The 16,853-nt window shown below is 37.9% G+C and overlaps 1 long non-coding RNA gene across 1 annotated transcript in view; it reads right to left on the reverse strand.

Moving 5' to 3' along the window:
* Window positions 1–14,229, reverse strand: part of LOC140520381 (uncharacterized) — a 188,353-nt gene extending 174,124 nt beyond the window's left edge. Inside the window, exon 1 of the long non-coding RNA XR_011972484.1 lies at window positions 13,610–14,229. This is a non-coding gene — a long non-coding RNA (uncharacterized lncRNA). The remainder of the gene's footprint in view (window positions 1–13,609) is intronic.
* Window positions 14,230–16,853: the final 2,624 nt, after the last annotated feature.

Genomic DNA, 16,853 nt, shown 5'->3' on the forward strand with positions numbered 1-16,853 from the left:
CCAGGAAATATGTATCCAATGCTTACTGTGAATCAATCCAACAATTCTTGAGGATATAGACTACATTATCTCATTCAAGCATTGAAAAAGCCCTGTTCACATTTAGAGGAGGGATGGTTAGCCCTGTATTATTCAAATATTCCGGGGGATCTGATATACTAGATATGGATTCCCTTACAATCATGTCTATCATAATACATCTCTGACTGCCTATCCTGGGAGACCCTTGTCTATGTCCTCCTGTAAGGTCACCACAGGAAGTCCACTCAGTATTCTAGGAGGGTTTCTTTACTTGCCCTTGACACTGTGAAGATTCTAGTAGAATAGTTGATCTAATCTGAAATTACCCCTTACTATTGGGGCAGCTAGGTGGTGCAGTGGATAGAGCACCAGTGCAGGAGTCAGGAAGACCTGAGTTCAAATCTCACCTCAGACACTTGACACTCACTAGCTATGTGACCTTGGACAAGTCACTTAACCCAGCTGCCTCCTTCTGGGTCATCTCCAGCCATCCTGATGAATATTTGGTCACTGGATTCAGATGGCTCTGGAGGAGAAGTGAGACTGGTGACCTGCACAGCCCTCCCTCACTCAAAACAAAGTCAAGTGCAAGTCATGTCATCATTTCTCTAATGGCATGGTCTTCTTCAGGCAACGAAGGACGAATACACACACCCCTTACTATCACCACGTTGACAAGCTCATCTTCTTTTTCGATCCTACATGTTTTAGAGCTATCTTTTACTCCAAACATCTTCATGGGTCCTTGTTTGTCATGGGCTGCTTAATGTGAAGGACTGATTTTCATTAATGTTGTATGATTTTTTATTAGTGTACTTTTCAGTTATGTTTTTCTCAACTTTGTAGCTAAAAGTATACATTAAAACTGGCATTACTTTGGTGTTACTTGCTTTAAATATTCTCTTTCCATTGAGTTTTGGTGTCAGGATATCAGTAAGTCCCAATTTATAAAGTGATAGCTTTGTCTTTAATAGTTTTATCCTCAGTGTGTCTGGCTTAGAGGAGAACAAGGTTTGTTGTACCTATAACCTTCTTCCTTTGGTTCCATTTGGCCTTGGGATTCCAAGCTTTACTTGGAAGATATTAAGAATCTTATATTTATTGAGTTCAATTGATATTTTGATATTATCTGAGGAGTCCAAGAGATAGAACATATAAGCAATGTTCTTCTCCTCTTCTCCCCCTCCATCTTCCCTTCCTCCTCTACTTTTTCTTCCTTTTCTCCTCCTTTTTTTTTCTCTTCCTCCTGCTCTACATCATCATTACATCATTTTCATTATAATTGAGGAAACTGGAACTCGTTGTTCAAGGTTAAGCAGCAGGGCCAGGTACTGTCAACACAAAGGATACATCCTATTTTGCCATCACGCCATGGATACTTTACTAGCTCCCCTTCACACTCTTTAATGTCCTATTCAGGTAGTTCACAGGCATTAGGAAAGAATTGCAAGTGCTCACCTTCAGGCTAGTGTACCAACACAAGCAGGGTGATTGAGTGGGAAGAGCATTTGATTTGGAGTTAGAGGACCTAGACTTAAACCCTGCCTCTATTACTAAGTGGTTATTTGTATGGGAAAAGGGTCAGGAGGTTAGACTCAAAGTCTTAATTGTCCTAACTCTAAATCCAATAAGTCCATAACTCCAACTCCCAGAACTAGACCCAGGCTCATTTCTTCTTTCTACATCTTCTTCTAAAATCAACACTTACTGTCTCAAGTTAACTCCCCACAGACATTCTGCCTGACTTTCCTTACAGAAAAGCAGACAAAAAACATACAACAGCAGACTTCATTCCATGTGGGGAAGCCCAGAAGAGATGTGGGAAAGCTCCAAGAGGGCTTTATTTAGTGGATCTCACAAGTTTTTTTTTTTTTCTTAAGCCATGCAAACCACAGGGAAGGGAGAAGGAGTAACCCTTATAGCATAGTGTTTGTCAAGAAAGACTGTGATTATTTATTTGGCCGTAAAACATCCCTGCCAAGAAACAGAGCTGCAGGGAATGGAGCAAATGACACAGACTTCAACATTCTGCGATTCCATAATACATGAACCAATAATGGCTTGGGAACTTCTCAGGACAGATTGACACAGCAGCCGCTGCCTGAGAGGACACAGAAGTTAGAGTTGAGATGATTCTTCAAACATTTTTAGTCTTTAACAGGAGAAAATAATTCCTTCCTGTGACCAGAGTCTATTGGAACATTTCGGTCAGACAGTATTCAAAGATCAGCTTCCTCTATCTTTTGAAGTAAGTCATATCAAATGTTTAGAATCCTACCTAACTATTGCCTAGTGAGTTGATGTTAAATGAGTATCAACATTATAAAAAGGCAAAAAAACAACTATTCTGAAGTTTGAGTGGGATTATGACAATCACTAATATTTCGAGAACACTTTAAGATGTGTGAAGTGCTTTTCCAATAGTCATATGAAGTAGGTAATTCAAGTGTTTTTGTCTTAATTTTACCAATGTAGATACTAAGACTGTGAGACCACTGAGGTCATAGAGCCAGCAAGATACATCATCAAAGGAGAGAATTTCAAGAATGGAGATAAGAAATCTTAGAACAGAGAGCCCTGATGACCTCCTCCTGCCACACATGCATCATGATTAAATTGCGGGGCATAGATGATGACTCAATAAGTGACACATTGAGGAGTATAGCAGACAGGTAAGAGAAGTCAGATAATAGTCACAAGAATGGAAGTAATATTGAAAGAGAATCCATAATCACATTTCTATTGAGGGCGAATTTAATTCAATACATCCATTCAGTGTCTGAATACCTAGGTTCTCTCCAGATGGCCTGTTATTTATCCCACTGTTACTGAGTGGTTTGAAGCTTCAATAGATTAAAAGAAAATGAATCAGAGAAAGACAGCAGTGCCTTCCTGCAGATCACTTCTTTGGACCAAGTTACAAAATCTCCATGCTTTCAGTACGATCAAGAATAGAACAGTTCATGGGATTATAGGATACAGAGCAGGAAAAGACTTTAGGCACAATCTAATCCAACTCCTTCATTTAATTGATGAGACCCCCAAAATCTGGAGAGAGGATGGATTTGCCCAATTCTATACATGTTAGTATATACAGTCAGTAGCCAAGGCAGTCCATGAATGCAGCCAGGTGCTCTGACTTCAAATCCACTACACCACTAGTCCAAGAATAATCCAGCAAGCCGTATTCATTAAAAGGAAAGAACTATGGAGGACCTGTGACAGTCCAAAAGTCCGCATGTACCAAGAATAACTTGAATGCAAAGAGTATTATATATGTCATGAGAGGGAGATGCATACTCAGAAAAGAAGGTACTAGGCAGTCATATAATCAGACCAAAGGATAATGGATGGGTAGCAGGAAGCCAACTCTGGTGTCCCTGGAATATTCAAATACCTACTGGAGAGGAAGGCCATTGACATGATGCACCTTCTAAGGAAAATTTATGGCAAGATAAGGATAAAAGCCAGATGAACTGAGAATACATGGAAGTATTTGACCTATATCAGTGGAAGGAATGTCCATGATGATGAGATGATGGATAATTAAAGTATCTTGGTAATTTACTAAAACCTACTTAGGCCTTCTACACTATTGAATTCCCCCATATACTTTTTGAGTCACTCATAATTTGAATTCTTCTGAGAGTATGCCATTTTAGTATTCATAGAGTTCATTAATCCTTAGTTGGAAGGGATTATAGAGAGATTATTTAGTTCAAATCACCAGATGAGGAAACTGAGGTTTTAACAATGGGAAGTAACTTGGCTAAAATTATACAGTTACTATGTGACAAAACTAGAATTATAATGAAGATCTTCTGGTTTCCAGTCCAAGATTCTTTCCATTACATAATCTTGCTTCTCAGACTGCTACTTCTCGCCTTTTTTCCCAAAGCATGAGTAGAGGCAAGGGGGAAATAAAGCACCACAATGGGTTGTTAGAATTAAAGGCTCTTAGAGTGTGATCATCTTCACTTATGCATGGGCCACTCTTAGCAATTATGGATTACATATTAACAAAGTTGTCCATACTCTCTGAAGCAAAGAAATGAACCCCAAAGTTATTTGCAAACATGAAGGTTCTGGGAGGGGAACCAAACAATATAAAGAGAGATTTATTGCTTGTTCAGATAAACTGACAGTAAAATAAAAAACTTAATTATTTTGTTATGGATTTTGAGAGGCATCTTTCCCCACTGAACATATGAAAAAGTTTCAAAGCATTCTGAGGCAATAAAACATCTGTGACCCAATTTACATGAAACAGAATGAAACCGTGAGTTGTTATGGCAGCAAAAAGCAGAGACACAGTTGTGAACCCATCTCCCATTCTACACCAATTAGTGAATTATACCGTTCGAAGCAGGCCCTGCAAACAAATCTATCAGAATTCTTGAGAGTATTTGAGAGAGACCAAAAGAAAAAAAAAATGCTACTATGCAGAACAGGTACAGGACAAAGCAAAGCACATATGAAATGAGCTGGCTAATGGAAAGATAATGACTTTTAGAAGGTTAGTGGTAAAAGTACAGATACTCATTGGGGACAAATTACCAGAAGAGACACATGCTTGAGAAATGTTTTGTGATAAGTTTCTCTGTGAGAATAGAATAACATTAACCTATTCTGTGCTGCTTCTGTTCCATCTGCACAGCACTGATAAGGAAGATTGGCTTCCTAAAATAACAAGATAACAACAACACCATCACTGCTTCTACTACTATTGTTCCTGCTCCTGCTCCTTCTACTACTAAGACTTCTGCTGCTGCTGATTCAACTGCAACTACTGGTACCGGTAGTATCATTATTACTACTACTAATAGTAACTGATAGAAGTAGTAGCTAACATTAGAAAAATGTTGTATGGTTTGTCAAGTTTAGTGGCTTAAATAATAGGAAGCTGAGCTCTGTATAGACACACACACACACACACACACACACACACATATACACACGTATATACATATGCATAATAGCTAATCTTGGCCATAGAAAACAGGCCAGGAACTATGCCTCCTTTCTTGCCAGAAAGGTAAGGAGCAATGGAGATGTAATGTGATATATGAGCATATCTTTATATAGCTACACTGATAGAGTATCTCAGCAAGAACGGAAAGGGAAGGAGAGGGGAGGGGAGGGAAGGAGAGGGGAGCAGCGGGGAGGGGAGGGAGGATGGGGGAAGGGGAGGGGAGGAGAGGAGCAGCTACTCACTCACAGGTTGTGTTTGTCCTTCATTCTGGAAGAGGACCATGACAAGATGATGACATGACTTGCAGTTGACTTGGATTTGGGTGAGGGAGGGCTGTGCAAGGTCACCAGCCTCATTTTCTTCTCCAGAGCCATCTGGGTTCAGTGGTCAGATATTGTGCCCAGGGGAAGGTACACTTCCATGGCCAAAAGCTGCCTTTTTTTTCCTTTGGGCTTCCTGGCTAAATTTCTTGCTCAAAGACCAAGTCTTAAGCCCCAATTCACTCTGGAGCTCATAGATTGGTCAACAATAGCATAGAGTGAATATAAATACTAAATAGTAATTGTTTCTCTCTTATCCAGGAACCCTGAGGGTTTTTCCCTCCCCGTTTGATTTGTTTGTTTGTTTGTTTTTTATTAAAGGGGCCATCCCTTGAGTAACTACCTAAAGAAGCCTATTTATTGAATGGGTGTATCTCACTTAAAGTGAGAATGTGATAAGACCTTACCCTCAAATGGCCAGGGTCTCACATTGCATCCTGGGTCATCTCCAGTCATCCTGATGAATATCTGGCCACTGGACCCAGATGACTCTGGAGGAGAAAGTGAGGCCAGTGACTTTGCACAGTCCTCCCTCAGTCAAATCAAAGTCAAGTGCAAGTCATGTCATCATTTCTCTCATGTCATGGTCCTCTTTGAGAATGAGGAACAAACACAGCAACAGTATCTACATAGCTATAGACATGTGTGTATATATACACATACACCCATACATACATGTGCATGCATACATATATGTGTATATATGTATACATGTGTGTATATGTATGCGCATGCACGTATATATTTACATATCTTCAAAACTATTCACTATAGTTGTTCACTGTGTCAGCTGTTTTTCTTGATTTCTTTTATCTTGGTTAGAAGGAGGGATCAATTTCAGGGATGAGGGAGCAATATATAGAAATGATTCCAAGTGAAACAGTACTAATAAAATTCATTTTAAAGCAAGTTAAATGATCTTCCTTCTATGAATGGTGACATGGTATAATAGAAAGAACACTAGATTTGGAATTAGAAAACTTGGGTTTGAGAGACAGGTTGACTATTTAATTTAGAGAAGTCACTTTGCATTTCTTACTAACAATGATCTCATCTGTAAAATGGAACTAATAATACTAGTACTGGAAACTGCACAAAGTAGATGCTAGGAAAACGTGATGGAATAATGAGCTGTTAAAAACTGTTCATGAAGTAAAGAAATTTTTCAGCCATAGGAAGACATTTTTAATATTTACCACTCCAAATAAAATTTTCTAGAATAAGAAATTGTTATATATATATATATATACATATATATGTATATATATATTACATATATATATATATGAGAGAAATGTGCATGAATCTTGGAAGATTTGAGTAGATTTTTTTCCCTAATCTGACATATAAGTTAAAAATCTGTTCAGAAGAAAGTATAGAATATTGACATATGGCAATTTACTAAATGGAGGAGAAAATCTAGGCAGCACCTACTTCTGGAATATATCAAACCTTAATCATGTTAGCAATTGATATTCTTGAATCCACACTGAAAACTCAAAATGTCTGACTTGATAATAACATATAGCATTGTGTATACATTCATATATATGTATATAGTTTTATAGTGCATATATAGTTTTGTAGAATATATACATCCTTAAGTACATACATACTTGCAAATATATACAAGCATATGTGATTGCTATTCCAAATGTCTTAGTGTAGCTTTAATTTATTAAAGCTTAAAACTGCACAAAGACTTTTACAATAACCTTTATATGGCTACAAAGGCCTTAAAACATATTATGTTTGTCTTTTGGCTTTTAATGTAATACAATGAGGAATATACTATAAATGTTATTATCGAACTTCTATCTATGACAAAGTTCCATCTCAAAGATGATAAATAAATGGAAGCTTGGTGTTGCTGATAGAATGTTGGGCTTGGGGTTCAAGTTCTGCTTCTCACATTCATTAGTTATGTGTAAATTTAATAAGTCACTTAACCTCTATAAACCTCAGTTTCTCATATGTAAAAATGAGGGGTTGTAAGGGCAATTTAAATGGGAAGATTTCTCCCATTCATTAATAGGCCCATATGACCTGCTTAAATCACATGGAGGCCTAAGTCACATGTGGTGGAAGGAGCTTGCTGAATGAGTAGAACAGGAAGTGTGGAGCAGAGCTGAGAGGAAGTTGATCAAGTTAGTCAGAGCTGAGAAGTACACAGGCTAGGGGGCACAGATAGGCTCCTGTTTATTTGTGGGAAGACCCCAGCAGGGGTTTGGAGGAAGGCCTAGAAATGTATTTGACCCATGCAGTTCTAATGTGTATTGACTTCTTGGTTACTATGATGAATTTGACTTTTCTTATGCTTTCTCTATAGAGAGTCTGTTACACTTTGCAATTCAGAATTACTTTGGTATATTCATAGTCACCCTTGGTGCTATGAATATTGCCTGGGCAATACAGTGGGCTGGACTAAAGATCCTCTAAGATGTTTTCCAGTTGTAAATCTAGAATCTTGCAACTGTTCCAAAGTCAAACAACTCATAAAGTGCTGGAGCATGACATTAGCTTAGCTAACTGGAGAGGCTTCTTACTTTAAGCTTTATCATGGTAAACTGTTCAGTTAATTCAGTGAACAAATTATTTGCTGAGCATAAAACAGTGAAGAAAAAGGAAGAGGAGGAGGAGGAGGAGAAGAAAAAGAAGAAGAGGAAGAAGAAGAAGAAGAAGAAGAAGAAGAAGAAGAAGGAAGAGGAGGAGGAGAAGAAGAGAAGAAAAAGGAGGAGGAGGAGAAGAAAAAGAAGAAGAGGAAGAAGAAGGAGGAGGAGGAGGAGAAGAAGAAGAAGAATGCCAGAGCCTGAGAACTAAAGGGAGAAAATCAGGCAGACAGCAAATCTGAGAAATGGCAAAATGAGAAGAATCCATAGGTATTCATCTGGTAAAAAGGAACTTAAAATACTCAAGAATTCATCTACCTCTCAAAGTGACTTGTAGAAAAATGATGGCACTGATGCCTTCTGACTAACCATTGGCATTGATTTTTAATTATTTTTAATGTCTAAATTAATTTTTCAATTTCATAATTGCATTTTGATAACATTATTTACTTTGTTATTACAATACATCTATGATTTCATTCCTTCATTAAGTGCAGATTTCACACACGCCTTTGCGCACCTCCCCCCCACACACACACACACAGACACCAGCTATTCCTCTTCCACCGAAGTCTTATTCCAATGCTTTTTTTTGGCACAGAGATTGCCAACAGCATGCCATTGGGGCACAAGACCTATGGTTGCAGAATCAGGGTGGCTTAGGATGGAAAAGCTCATCAACAGTAAATTGGCTGCTAAGTGATCATTACTTTGTGCTTGACAATCCAAGAAACGAAGTACTCCTGAATGCTTCCCCCTCTTAGGGCCCACAGCTCCACATCTTACAAGAGATTTTTTTCCCGTCTCCTCTTTATTAGTTTCTTCTGCAGCCAAATCATTGTATATTTATTTTGAGTTCCGCCTAAATTTACTTATCTATAAACATTTTGCTTTCCTTAAAAGAATGTAAGCTTAAGAGTAGATACTAACTCGTTTTTGCATCTTTATCTTTAGCATCTAGCACCATGCTTGCCATACAGTAGGAGCTTAATAAATGCCTACTGGTTGATACCATTTTTTCAGTGATGATTTTAGAGTGGCAAAAAATGGAGGGGAGATGTTTTAAGTGTTATGTAAAATAGTATTCATAGGCTGCACTATTCTGGTACATTTTGGCTTCTCCATTGTGCCCCAGGAAGCTCTTTACTGGGAAAATCTTATCCTCCTGCAAGATCCACCTCATTGGAGTTAAGAGCCATGAACTCCCAAACCTCCATTGAAGGAAGCAACTCAGAGCAGACACCTCCTCATTTCTCATCTGGCGGCTCTACTATGGGACTTCTCAACTCTGCCCCCTAGTACAGAACCTCATATCACCATCTCTGCACCCTACTTTTTAGCTTCTTTTTGTCTATTGTCTTGCCCCATTAGATTGTGACTCGGGAAGAGCAGGGAATCCTTTTTTTTTTCTTCTTTATTTGTATCCTCAGTGCTTTGTATATGGTAGGTGCCTAGTAAATGCTTATTAACTATTGATTATCCTTAGTCTCAAAATTAACCATTGTGAAATCCATATAAAATGAGTTACAAACTGATTTCATGGATTAGAAAAAAAAAATTGAGACCAATAATTGAGAACTCGTAAGTGAAACTACAGAAAAGGATGCTAGCCAGGAAATGTGAAGTTAGAAAAGTAAATGTGTTAGTTGTGTAACAAAAGTGAGGGATGACAGAGATAGCCTATGCTGGTACCCACAAAATATTAAATGATAAAGAAAGAGGACTTTGATGAATTGGGCTGCTCTTCTCCAGAGGATTTATAGCATAACAAGGCCAAATATTATATATATAAAGACATGAATGAGAATAATGAATACAATTATAAGCAAGTATTCGTTATGTGATTGTTTCAAAAATCCAAGTGAGGCAAAGTTTATCATATGCTTGTAACTTAACTCTCCTTTTAGGATCTTAGTATTCATGACTAGAGTTCACTTTAGAGATGTACAAAAATGAAAACTTTTTCTTTTTTCTTATAAATAAGAAACAAAAGGGCAAAGATATAAAGTGACTTCCTCACATTCCTTCAGTTAAGTCACTATCTCTCTTGTCCTTCTTTTTCTTGTTCTTCATATATTCTAAGACTTATTCTACCTGCCCTCTTTCCTGTTCTTATATTTTCCATCTTCTATAATATAAAGAGTTGGCTGGATTCATAATAAGAAGGTCCAGATTGAGTCCTATCATTTGCTATATGTATTTACTTGGGCAAATCATTTTCCATTTCTGGTCTTGAGTTTCCTCATCAGTAAAAGGAGGGAGTTTGGACTGTAACACACCTAAGATTTCTTCCCATTCTAAATCTATGATCCTATCACCCTTTGTACCAGAATCCCCATTCCTATCCTTTGATTCTAACTGCAGTATTCTTGTATGCTACATACACACACACACACACACACACACACACACACACTCACTCACTCACTCACACATTACCTTTGTAAAGCTCCTTGAGGGCAAAGACTGTCATATCTATGTTCTCCCTTTCCCTATGTAATAAACAACAACAAAAAAAAAGCAAAAAAAAAACCACTTTGGATCTACCTCAACAATTAAAATAGGGACTTCCATAAAACTGACATCTAATAAATGTTATATGTTGAATTAAATGGAAAGCAATAAATTGCCACTTCTTACTACAACTCAATCCACATTTTCCCTTCTTCCTGCCAAGATAACCATAATCCAAGGTTTCATTTCAAAGATGGAAAGCAGAACTGCATGAACTCAAAGTCAACTCTTCAAGGCTTAAATCAAAGACTCCAGGCCCTTACTCATTCTAACATTGCTATGACATAAAAAGCAGTAGGCCAACAACATCTCCTCTCTAGTATAATGTGTTCTAGGTAACTGCATCACAAAATGCTCCTTCAAGAAGTAAACTGACTGAGCAGCTGCATCACAAACAGACCTTTAGGAAGCAAATTTTCTATGTATATATGCAAAATAACCTCTTCCACCAGAGAGAACTAGTGAATGAATGGAAAAATCAAATTACATTTGAAAATATCTGTTAAGTACTTATGCTCCTATCACTTTTTGCCTACACTATTTTTCTCATCTTTCATTTTTAAATTATATTTTCAATTTCTTTCCCTATTGTCCTCCACAATTTGAAAAAAAAGAAAATATGCATAATTAATCAGAAAAAAAGAAACCTGACAGAGAGGTTATGAGCTCAGGATACAATATAAAACATCTATATTTTGGACACAAAAACAGTGGAAATTTACTTGTACTATAGCAACAGCTGCTTATTAGTCTCCCTGTCTCAAGTCCTTTCTACAACTACATGCCCTCCCCCAATCCATCTTCATAAAGTTGCCCAAGTGATATTCTTAAAACATAGTTCTTACTATGTCCCTCTCCTGTTCTAAAAGATTCTATGGCTCCCCAATGATGCTAGCATAAAATAAAAAGCCCTCTATTTGGCATTTAAAGCACTTTACAATCTGTTTCCAGGCCTACCTTTGGAGACTTATGAAAGGTAGTTAGGAACATGAGTCTGCTTATGAAAATAAGCAGTGACTAAGTGAAGTCAGTCTTGACAATGCCTGGGACATAGGTGTTCATAGCGATGTCTAAGAGAAACTTACTCTGACAGAGTCTGGACACAGCAACTGATCTTTAGAATGTGATAAGCTGAAGTATACTGGAGCTATGGCAACTCCAGAACTATTTGTTATATGACATGAGGCCAATACTTGATGATAGATCTACTTGATGATAGAACATAAGAATTTGGTTACTAACTTTAAACTAAAGGGTAATGCACAGAAAGGATCCAAAGTCTACATCTAGAAAGATAAAAGACATTTGAAAGGACAGATTTCAGAAATGGATTAAAGGGAAATAACTTTCTCCTGTACTAACATTGTTTTTGTTATTTTCAAGTGAAATGTTTTATATTTTTTTCTAATTATATGCAATAAATTCTAACATTCATTAAAAAAAAATTGAGTTCAAATTTTATCTCTCTCTCCCCTCTCCCCTACTTGAGAAAGCAAGCAATTTGACATGGTTTATATATATACACATAAATATGTGTGTATGCATATACATATATATGCAGTCATGCAAAACATTTTCATACTAGCCATGTTATGGAAGAAAACAGACTAAAAACAACAACCAAAAGGGAAAATAAAGTAAAAATAACATCTGCTTCCATCTGTAATCAGACTTCATCGTCGGTTCTTTCTGTGGGAGTTGGTTAACATTTTTCATCATAAGTCCTTTGGTACTATCTTGAATCATTGTATTAATGAGAAGAGCTAAGACATTCACAACTGATCATCATACACTGTTGTTGTTACTGCGTACAATAATATTGTCATTGTTGAGAGGAATAAGAAGAGCTAAGCAGGGGAATAGCTTAGAAAGAGTAAATCAGAGAAGTCATTGCAATCAATGAGTTTGTTTGAAGTGCCATGGCCAGTGAGCACAGCACAGGTCAACTTAGTAGTAGTGGAAACATCTATTCAACAAAGAAGTTACTTTCATCAAGGAACTTTTATGAATAGTTCCTGAAGCAGAAAAACAAATCTAGATTTGTGATTTACCCAAAATGCATGAGTGTTCTTCTCTCATGTGCTTTGCCTCCAGATTTCCATAACTATAGTCTAAGCCTTCCCCACAGATACTGAGTCAATTAACAAGAAAGAGTGACCCAGGTTTCTGTGTGATACATTTATTACTTGTGCAACTGCTTTAATATATAAATAGCCATGATATTATTACTACTTTTGCCTATTGTTAAGTAAATGAGTAAAATATTTATGTTAAAACCTGTGTCATCATTATGAGTGGCTAGATTTGTGTAAATGGAAGCAAATTGGTTGGTATCTGAGATATAACAGGGTAATAACAGAGTTTGAGTGTAATAGTGTGGTAGTGATCCTTCTCTTTGAAGACTGGCCAGAGTGAAAGTATGTTGATCCAGTTATAGTCTGTACATTATCTCCTGTATGTGGGCTAGTGTGAGTAAGTCAGCCCCCAAAATGAGTGTGTCCATAGATATTGTGTCATATATGAGATAGTACGGGCAGCCACCCCATGCAAGGCAGCACACATGCATTACGCTTAAACCTATTACTTCCCTTCACATACTTCATGACCTAGCATAACTGGCCTGCTTCCTGATCCTCACACTTTCCGTCTCCTGCAGGATATTGAAGTATAAAGAAAGCTGCTATTTGTTACCTGTGTCACCTTGGGCAAATAATTTCTTATCTCTTGAACTGTTTTTGAAAGAAAAAGTTGTGAAACTGCAAGTGGAAGTGAGGGAGACTCTGGAACAAAGTTCAGCGGCAACTAGTCTCCTCCTTTTCACTTGGGAGTTTCAAAGCCTTATCTCTGAGATGTCTTTTCTCTTTCTTCAGTAGGTTTCTCAATTTATCAGTTAGTACTTTAACACTGTCCTGCAAATTCTGCACCATCTGTCTGTTCTTCCATTTCTCTTCTAAGTTTAGATATATGGGTGCTGGCTGCCTTTCTGGGCTATTGTTCCTTGTACTACTCTCTGACTCTCACGGGGCTGTCTGTGAGGATGTGATGAATGTCCCCATTTGCACTGCTTTGCCACCATCTTCTATGAACACATTCTTCAGCATGTTATATAGAAAGAATGTGTACTGACCCTGACTCAACTTTTGTGAGCTTTGCCCCATTTCAATCTTACTCACAGTTACACCTCGTCTCACTTGATCTGAATGTGTGTGTCTTCTCCTGCGTCAGCTTCTTGGATCCGCTTTTCGGAGGAACTCGGTGAGGCAGACAGGCTACTGTTTCCTGTCGCACTCAGGTATCAGCTTTTGACCCTGTCCTGATAGCTCCTGTACACTGTCTAGGCTTCTGGAGAGCCTGACTCACTCGGGGGGTTACTGAGGGACCTGATTACCTCAGCTGGGGTTCCTGAGGGACCTGACTCCCTCGGCTGAGTTTCTTAAGGGACCTGACTTCCGTTGGCTGAGATTCCTGCTCCTTCCCCCTGCTTGTGGCCCCACGTTGGGTGCCAAGTTGCTATGGTGACGGCATAGCTTACCGAGAGGAGCAAGTCTTATGCCTGACCAGCAGGCTGCTTGTCCTCCTGTGGAGCTCACGAGTAAAAGAATGAGGCAGGAGAGCGGGTCATGAAGCAACTCCAATTTATTCAAGCAAGCACTCTGATTATATAGTCTTTGCCAGCTAGCCCAGTGAACCATGGTAACACACACAAACAAACCCGAAGCTATAGTAATGAACGCAAGCTGGAACTATAGTGACAAAAACAAACCAGGGGTGGGGCCATCCCTTCCAGCGCCATCTTATTCACCCTTCCCTGCACTGGACTCAGTTTACCCGATGTCCGTCAGTGTGGCATCCCAGATGGTGTGGCAGTCAGCGCCCCTTACACCTCATCAGTGAAAGGAAGGAACTTGGACTACATCACATCTAAGGTTCCCATTGTAAATTTATGATCTATGACCCATGAAACATGCAGCCTCTAGCCCTGATATGCATTGTTTCTTTCTCTTCACTTCTAAGATCCCTAGCTTTTTTCATTGCTCACTACGTGCTGCTCTGCCAACACAAGGACTTTCCTGATGCCCTTAGCTTTTAGTGTCTACCCACTTCCCAAATACTAGATACAGATAGATATAGATGTATAATGTTTATATGCATATATATATATATGCACTTTGTATACATTTCATATAGATGTATATGAGTATATTTGTTTCTCTTGCATGGCTTTGTCTTTGCATGTCCAAAACCTAGTATATTCCCTAATACATTGTAGGTACTTAATAATAATGCATGCTGATTGATTATCTACCTGTCAGGAACTAGTAATGCAAAGACAGAAGCAAAACAAACCCTTTTTCTCCATGAGTTTACATTTTTATGTGCAAGATAAAGACAGAGAGAAATGAAGTAGAGATAACATTTTCATCCACATGTTGTCTATCCATTGTTTTCTATATGTAGCTTATAAAAAACCTAATGATAGCCTATAATTCTACTTTTAAATTTTTTTATAATTCCACTTATAAAGTTATCAATAGTGTAACCCTATCAATGAAGGGGTATGCTTGAACCTGCTAAGCTTAGGAGAGTGGATTGTTAAATTTTGAGTAATTTTATAGCTCAAAAATTGGCAAACATTATAAATCAAAGATCAATATATTGTTTTATTGATTAAGGCCAGGATCAGCCAAATATAGCCTGTACCAATAACAATAGCTAACATTTATCTAGCACTTAGTATGTGCCAGACATTCTGCTAAGTGCTTTACAATGAGAATTTCATTTGATGCTTACCACAACCTAATTGGTGCCATTATTATCCCCATTTTACAAATGAAGAAATGGAGGCAAATAAGTGTGTTGCCTAGGGTCACAAAACTGGTAAGCATCTCAGACCAGGTTTTAAATCAGATCTTCCTGATTCCATGACAAGAGTAGACACTAGTTCTAACTACTATGCATGCTAACTTCGTTGAAATATGACATTCTACTTTCAGGAGCTAAGAATGATTAAAATTTTTTTAAATAATATAAAACTTTATTTAATGATGTAAAATCATGGTTAGCTAGACAAGTTATACAAAAATAGGTGGCAGACTGAATTTGGCCTGTCATCCATAATTTGCCAATTCCTGATGGAGACAAAAGAAAATAATGGAGAAAATTTAATAATTCTGACATCTTAAAAGTGTCTTGTGCATATATTTTTTTTTGAAAGTCAGTTGTCAAACATTTACCAGCACAACATTCCCTGAATGTCAACAAAAGCTGTAAAAATTAAGAGAACAATGATGATAAAATTGCATAAAATATCTCTATTTGAAAACCTACATAGCAAATATTTGATCCCATAATTTTTTCATATCACCCATTCTCTTTAAATTCCATTTTATATTGAAGGTTATATTTTTGCCAATACCACATTTACTAATCAGAGGTGAAGAAATATGTAACAGCAAAATAAAGGGTTCTATTTCTTATATTAAATTAAAATCTTTAGCTAAATACAAGCAATAAATTAATAGTTACTAAGCACCTGCTATGTGCCAGGCATATGGGCACAGAGACAACTGTATGGTTTAGTGGGTAGAACACTGGGCCTGGAAGCAGGAAGACCTCAGACATGCACTAGTTGTGTGACACCTTTGTTTGCCTTAATCCACTTGAGAGGAACATGGCAAATCGCTGCAGTATCTTTTTTTCCAAGAAAACCAGATGGACAGTATTGGTGTGATATGGTCTATGTTTGTCCTTCATTGCCAAATAAGACCTTGCCATTAGAGAAATAATGACATGTCTTTCACTTGACTTTGTTTTGAGTGAGGGAGGGCTGTGCAGGTTACCAGTCTCACTTCTCCTCCAGAGCCACCTGAATCCAGTATCAGGATAACTGGAGATGACCCAGGATGACACAATTGGGGTTAAGTGACTTGGCCAAGGTCATGCAGGTAGTGAGTGTCAAGTGTCTAAGGTGAGATGTGAACTCAGTTCCTCCTGACTCCTGCACTGGTACTGTACCCACTACACCACCTAGCTGCCCCTATGCTATGGTCCATAGGTTCACAAAGAATTAGATACAACTGAAAAACTGAATAAGAAATGTGCCAGGCACTTTGCTAACTGTTGGAGAGACCAAAAATAATCCTCAAGCAAATTAAAATCTAATGGGGCAAGACAACATGTAAACAAATATATGCAAAGGAAACTATACATAAGATAAATAGTACATACTTAGTAGAGAGAAGGTACTGGAATTTTGAGGGAATAGGAAAGTCCTCCTGCAGAAGGTCAGATTTTAGTTAAGATTTGAAGAGAATCAGAGAGGTCCATAGTTAGAGCAGAGGAAAGAGAACATTCCAGATATGGGGGATGGCCAGAGAGAATGCCTAAAGGGAAGAGGGTTAGTAGAACAGCCAGGAG

Source organism: Notamacropus eugenii, chromosome 1 (genome assembly GCF_028372415.1).
Source record: "Notamacropus eugenii isolate mMacEug1 chromosome 1, mMacEug1.pri_v2, whole genome shotgun sequence".
NCBI classification, from domain to species: domain Eukaryota; kingdom Metazoa; phylum Chordata; class Mammalia; order Diprotodontia; family Macropodidae; genus Notamacropus; species Notamacropus eugenii.